The 6,992-nt window shown below is 40.5% G+C and overlaps 1 long non-coding RNA gene across 1 annotated transcript; it reads left to right on the forward strand.

Annotated features, from left to right (window-relative positions):
• The first annotated feature begins 255 nt into the window (after positions 1-255).
• Positions 256-5,960, forward strand: LOC138925083 (uncharacterized). Its single transcript, XR_011440775.1, has 3 exons — positions 256-434; positions 1,005-1,121; positions 4,821-5,960. It is a non-coding gene; the product is annotated as an uncharacterized lncRNA (long non-coding RNA).
• Positions 5,961-6,992: the final 1,032 nt, after the last annotated feature.

The following is a 6,992-nucleotide window of genomic DNA, read 5'->3' on the forward strand; positions in this document are numbered from 1 at the left end:
ATCCAGGGTACTTGTAATTTTTAACTATAAATTTCCGTACTTTTTTAAAAAAACAGCTAGCAAACATTACCTACACAAAACTTTTTTTTTAATTAGGAAATGTGCCTGGCATAGAGTAGGCAGTCAATAAGTGATAGCTACTGTTGAGATAAGGTAGCATTTGTTTTTTGTTTTGTTTTGTTTTGTTTTGTTATTTGAGGAAGATCAGCCCTTAGCTAACATCTGCTGCCAATTCTCCTCTTTTTGCTGAGGAAGACTGGCCCTGAGCTAACATGCGTGCCCATCTTCCTCTACTTTATATGTGGGACGCCTGCCACAGCATGGCTTGACAAGCGGTGCCATGTCCACACCCGGGATCCCAACCTGCGAAACCCTGGCCGCCGAAGTGGAACGTGCACGCTTACTGCTGCACCACCGGGCTGGGCCTCGAGAAGGTAGTATTTCTGAACTCACTGTGTCAGAAATTAGATTAGGTACTGTCACATAAATTGTCTCATTTAACCCTCCCCAGTTGCTAAGTGTGACAGTGGACACCAGGACCTCACCTCGTGACTCTCAGCTGGTCCTCTTCCTACCACACTGGCTGCATCTCCCTCTTCTCCAACAACAGCAAACCCCAAATTGTCGGCGCTGCCCTAACTCTGCTCCATGAAAAAGAGCCTTTGACTATGGCCTGTTCCAGGGCGGGAGCGGAAGGCAGACGTCCGCGCGCAGGGCACCGCCTGGGAGGACAGAGGTGTGCAGGCAGCGTGCCCAGCGCAATTAGAGGCGGATTAAGACGGAAACGGCGTGGGGGCCAGGCGTGATGGGTTTTTGCCGTCTTGTCCGGGATTAGTAGTAATATATCTGTTGGCGTGATGGACACATTTGCTTTCGTTTATTCTGAGCTCTGTCGAGTACACAGGGCTGGAGAAAAGCAAAATCATACTGAACGAACACTGCTAATTTAGCTCCTTTTTTCCCCTCTTTTTCTTCCCCATCTTCAAATTTTAATGTGAATACAGCATGAAGACATTCCCTTCCAACATGATGATTTTGGGAAAGGACCCTTTAAATCATGCATCCTGAAGGAGAGGGGAGATGAGGAAGGCTGAACCACATGGTGGGCCCTGGGAGGTCAGGTATGTATTCAGAGGGGAAGATGAAGAGACAGGAGAGAGAATGGGGGAGGGAGGGGAGTAGAGGAAATATGAATTTCCAGGTTATTTCCTGGGGTGCATAGAGCTACAACACTTCCTCATTAAGCAACAAACATCTCCAACAACAAAGCAGAAAGCTCCCTGTATATTTCAGTCCATAGTTTTCTTGCACCTCGGAGAAGATCAGGCTTTTTCTCCCGTTTGCTCTAGTCCTCGAGGCTGACTCCTCACTTCCTCAGTCTCCTCAGTGCCGGGCTCCTTCCCGTGCAAAAGGACTTCACTGCAGTGTGAACTTTTCTCACAGGGGAGCAGCACACAGGTGCACAGTGACGGCGGCACCATCTCATTTCTAAAGCCACGTTCTCAACAAGTCCGCTTGCGGTCTTACATACCTAGTACGTTCCTTTTCTCAGTCTTTAGCAGCGCAATCGGTTACTTGATGCCTCTCCAAATTCTGCCTCTGAATGCTCCTCAAAGGGCTCCCGTCTTACCCCCAGAATCCCATTTTAGAGAGTCTGTCTTCTCTTGGTATCAGCTCAGAGCCTATTTATCAAAGTCATGTCTTCAGGAACTTTTTGTTAGTCTAGACGAAATCTTGGGGTTTCCTCTTTCTCCACCCTAGCTGGGTTTTTCTAGACAATATGCTCCTTTCTGCTGCCCTTAGGTACTTAATTTGCATCAATTCATTCTGCTGATTTCTCTTGGGTTTCTTCTATTTTTCTCAACTTCCCTTTCCTTTTAACGTATTCGAGACCGCAAGGTCTTTATTAACCAAGAGGAAACATTACAGAAAACATATTTCTTTTTTTTTGAAACGTTATGGCCAGATGTAGAAATAATAAATGAGGTCTAGGAACAAATGCCGAGCTGTCCAGATAAAGGGGATTAAGGTATGAGCAATTTTTAAAAGTGAAATAAAATTAAGCTGAAATTCAACATGGTGTCTGGAGAAAAAGGGAGGAGGTGCCAGGGATTAGGCTAAGGTTAGAAGTCCTGGAAGAGAGAGAGGAGCTGACTTTTAAACCAGAGAGGGCGAGGTGGGGGCGGGGAGTGGGGGTGGGTGGGGTGGGGAGGAGTGGCAGGCCGGCAGGCAGCAGCCCACCTCCCCCAGAATCAACCAGCCTTCAGGTCCTAAAGACACTGGTCTAGGGATTGAATGTCTTTTACCCTCTACATGGCTTGGGACATCAACAGCCTCAGATGGCTGTTTGCCTTCTCCCCAGCCCAGTCTAGCAGAGCAGGGGCCGCTGAGCAACGCAGTCTCTCTGACTGTTGCTCCATTCCATCTCCAGCAAAATAAAAGGCTCTTGCAAAGGGCTAAATCAAATTCACCTTCAGAACCAGCAGAATCTGGCTAATGTGATTTCAGGCTCCCCCTCTGCCTGCCCCCGGAGCTCTCCACCTTCTTGCTGATGTCTCAGATTCTTTTAACAAGGGAAAATGTCTTTCATGCCACAATTAGGGATAAAAGACATAAAATGCAAACGCCTGGCTGAGCTCCAGTTGGAGAATAATCAATCAATTCTTGGAATATAAATTACTGATATCAGATTCTTTCCTGGTATGATAGACGCAGGAGGGTTAAAAGAGCAAGATGATATTGACACCTGAAATGGGGGTTGCCAAGGAGATGGGAGCTGAGGAGATGGGAGCCGAGGAGGGGGCAATCCCTTCCAGGAATACACACTTTAAGGTTTGAAGAGAGTGTGTGTGTGTGTGTGTGTGCTTTGTGTCACCTATTGCTCCAACTCTGGGAAGCAGGCATTTGTATTCTCCTCATTGTGCACAAGAGGAAACTGAGGCCCAGACATTCCAGGGCTAGTGGCTGCTAAACTATAGATCTTTAATTTGTACTTGAACTCAGATTCTGACTGCAAGCCCAGGGATCTTTAAAATACACCAAAGCTACAGAAAGAAACTGGCAACAAAAGAAATACCCTATAAACTTTTACGATTTTGCCTTGGTTGAGACTTGTTTGCTTTCAAATAGGGGAGGACACACGGATCTGTGCATGGAGTAATTTTAGTATGGCGCTGCCAAGGCAAGCAGCCTGCTTTGCATGATTTATGAAGACTTTAAAAAAAAAAAAGAGGTTGAGTGTTGACTTTGTAAAAAAGGAGATTCATTTTCTGGGAATTTGTTATTTGAAGTACCTCCATATTTTTGTGAATTTATCCTCTCCTCACAAAATTCCATTGACCTTTCCTTCCCAACTGACCTTGGAGGTCCAAGGCTTAAACTATTTCTAGTTTAGTGTGGATATTTATGCTTATTTTTCTTTAAAAATTTTTTTTTATTAAAGTATAACACTTATATAGAAATACGTACAAAACATGAAGCTAAAAGACCATAAACTGTCATAAAATGAGTCCCTGTGAAGCCATTACCCAGATTGGGATATAAAATGCCTCCAGTACCCCAGAAGCCCCCTTCTTAAACCCTCCTTGTCACTACTCTCTCCTCTTCAAAGGTCACTCCTAACCTGGCTTCTAAGATTATAGATGAGTATTGCCTGTTTTTGGACTTTATATAAATGGAATTATGCAATATATATTATTTTGTGTTTGACTTCCTTTAATCGGTATTATATACATGAGACTCACCCATTTATTGCATGCAGCTGTAGTTTGTTTTCATTGCTGTGTAGTGTACAGTTGTACAAATAAATCACATTCGTCTATTCTATTGTTGGTAGAATTTGGATTGCTTCCGGTTTGGTACTATTGTGAGTAATGTCACTACAAGCATCCTTGTGCTTGTATTTTGATGTATATGTGCATATTTATGCTGGGTATATATATATCTGGGATTGAAATTGCTGGGTCATAGAGTATGTGTAAGTTTAACTTTAGTAGATAATCCCAAGCTGTTTTCTAAGTAATTGTACCAAAGTGCGCTTCCATCAACAAAGTATGAGTGTTCTAGTTGGTCCACATCCTTGCCAACACTTGTTATTGCCAATGTTTGTAATTTTAGCTACTCTGGTGAGTATTTCATTGTGGTTTTAGTTTTTATTTCCTTGATTACTAATAAAGTTGAACATTTTCGTATGTTAACTGGCCATTTTTCAAGTACCTTTCTCACTCATTTTTCTACTGGATTGTCTGGTTTTTTTCTCATTGACTTGTAAGAGTTTTTAATGTATTTTGGATTGAGTCTTTTGTCAATTTTTGTGGATTGCAAATAACTTCTCTGGCTCCATGCCTGCCTTTTCCCTCTTAATACTATCTTTTGATGAATAGAGGCTCCTAATTTTAATGTACTCCAATTTATCAATTTTTTCCTTCATGGTTAGTACTTTTGTATCCTTTTAAATAATTCTGCCTTTTCTCCCATGTTCATAGAGCTAATGTCCTGTATTGTCATATGGAAGCTGTGTGGTGTTGCTTTTCACTTTAAAATATACAAATCGCCGGAAATTGATTTTTGTATATGCTATGGTGTAAAAGTCAAATTTTATTGGGTTCAAGATGAATATCCAAGTGTTCTAACACCATTTATAGAAAAGCTTGTCGTATCTCCACTATTCTTCAGGGTCAGACTCAGTGCCCATATGTGTGGTATTTTCTGGACTGTCTTCTCTTCTGTTGATCTAGATGACTTTCTTTGTGCTAATGTCACACTGCCTGAATTATTGTAGCTTAATGATATGTCTTTCTACCTTTTTGTTCTTTGTCAAGAATGTCTTAGCTTCTTGGGGCTGGCCCCGTGGCCGAGTGGTTAAGTTCGCGTGCTCCGCTGCAGGCGGCCCAGTGTTTCGTTGGTTTGAATCCTGGGCGCGGACATGGCACTACTCGTCAAGCCACGCTGAGGCAGCGTCCCACATGCCACAACTAGAAGGACCCACAACGAAGAATATACAACTATGTACCGGGGGGCTTTGGGGAGAAAAAGGAAAAAAATAAAATCTTTACAAAAAAAAAAAGAATGTCTTAGCTTCTTGACTTTTTGTATTTCCATATAAGTTTTCAATAAGATTTTCAATTTCAAAAGGAAGAAAAAGAAGAAAGGAAAATTCACTGACATTTTGATTGGGATTGAATTGAATATATAGCTAAACTGGGGATAATTAATATCTTTGCAATATTTAGTTTTTAATCCTTGAAAATTGTATACATCCCAATGAATTTAGATCTTTTTTTGCAACAATGTTTTACAGGGGTTTTTTTTTTTTTTTTTTGGTATATGTGTAGAGGTATTTGATATCTTTCATTAGATTTATTCCTAGGTATTTTATATTTGCAGATGCTATTATGAATGTGTTATAATTATCTAAAGAACAATTCACATTCCAATTCTTTGTTGATATTATACAAACATATGCTTGATTTTTTGTATATTGACCTTGTATTCAGCGACCTTGCTAAATGATTTTAAAATTATGATTATCTGTGTATTCTTTTGTATTTTCTACGTACATAATAATATTATATGCAAATATTGAAAATTTCATCTCTTTAGAATTGTTGCTTCTTTTATTGCACTGGCTGGAATCTGTAGGGCAGTTTTGAACAGAAGTGTGTCCTTGTCCTCTTTCCCTTTTCAAAGGCTTCAAAGGGAAAGCTTCAGTATCTCCTGTTAAGAACAATGTTTGCTGTTTTTCATAGTTAACTTTCTTGTAAAATAATTCCCTTTTGCTTCTATTTTGTTTAGAGATTTTTTTATCATCAATAGGTGTTAGATTTTATTAATTGTTCTTCCTACTTCTATTGAAAGGATCATATTGAATTTCTTCTTTATTCTGTTGATATTGTGAACTAGATTGTTTTCAAATATTAAATTAACCTTGCATTTTGGTAATAAACTTTTTTTCATCTTAATAGTCTCCTTTTCATATTCCTGAGTTCTGTTGGATGATATCAGGTTTAGGATTTTTTTCTTTTTTCACTGAGGAAGATTTGCCCTAAGCTAACATCTGTTCCCAATCTTCCTCTTTTTTTCTGGAGGAAGATTAGCCCTGAGCTAACATCTGTGCCAATCTTTCTCTATTTTGTATGTAGGACAGCGTCACAGCATGGCTGATGAGTAGAGTATGTCCACTCCTGGGATCCGAACCCACGAACCTGGGCCACCAAAGCAGACTACATGGAACCTTAACTACTCGGCCATGGGGCCCACCCCCAGGTTTAAGATTTTTGTATCTAGGGCAGGCCCAGTGGCTCAGTGGTTAAGTGTGCACGTTCTGCTTCAGTGGCCCTGGGTTTGCCGGTTCGGATCCCGGGTGCAGACATGGCACCGCTTGGCAAGCCATGCTGTGGTAGGCGTCCCACATATAAAGTAGAGGAAGATGGGCATGGATGTTACCTCAGGGCCAGTCTTCCTCAGCAAAAAGAGGAGGATTGGCAGCAGATTTTAGCTCAGGGCTAATCATCCTCAAAAAAAAAAAAAAAACACAAAGATTTTTTATCTAGGTTTGAGTGAGATTGATTTAGACTTTTCCCTTCTTGTACTATCTTTGTCAGCTTTTGCTATCAATGTTTGCTAACTCCTTAAATGCGTTGGGCAGTATTCCCTCTTTTTAAAATCTCTGGAAAAGTTTTTGTAAAATTATTGCTATGTCTTCCTTAAATTTGGTAGATTTCACTACAGAAATCATCGAGGCCTGAAGCATGTGCGTGTGTGTGAACATTTTTAACAATAGATTTGATTTCTTCATTTAATATAGAACTATTCATATTTTCTCTTTCTTCTTGTATTAGTTTTAGTAAGTTGTGTTTTCTTAGGAATGTATGTTCATTACATCCATAGTTTCAAACCTAATGGTATAAAGCTGTTTATACTAGCTTTTTGTCCTTTCTGGTTCTGTAGAATCTGTAGTAACATCACCTTTCCCCCGCTAATATCCAATATTT

This window comes from Equus caballus, chromosome 7, assembly GCF_041296265.1.
Source record: "Equus caballus isolate H_3958 breed thoroughbred chromosome 7, TB-T2T, whole genome shotgun sequence".
Lineage (NCBI taxonomy): Eukaryota > Metazoa > Chordata > Mammalia > Perissodactyla > Equidae > Equus > Equus caballus.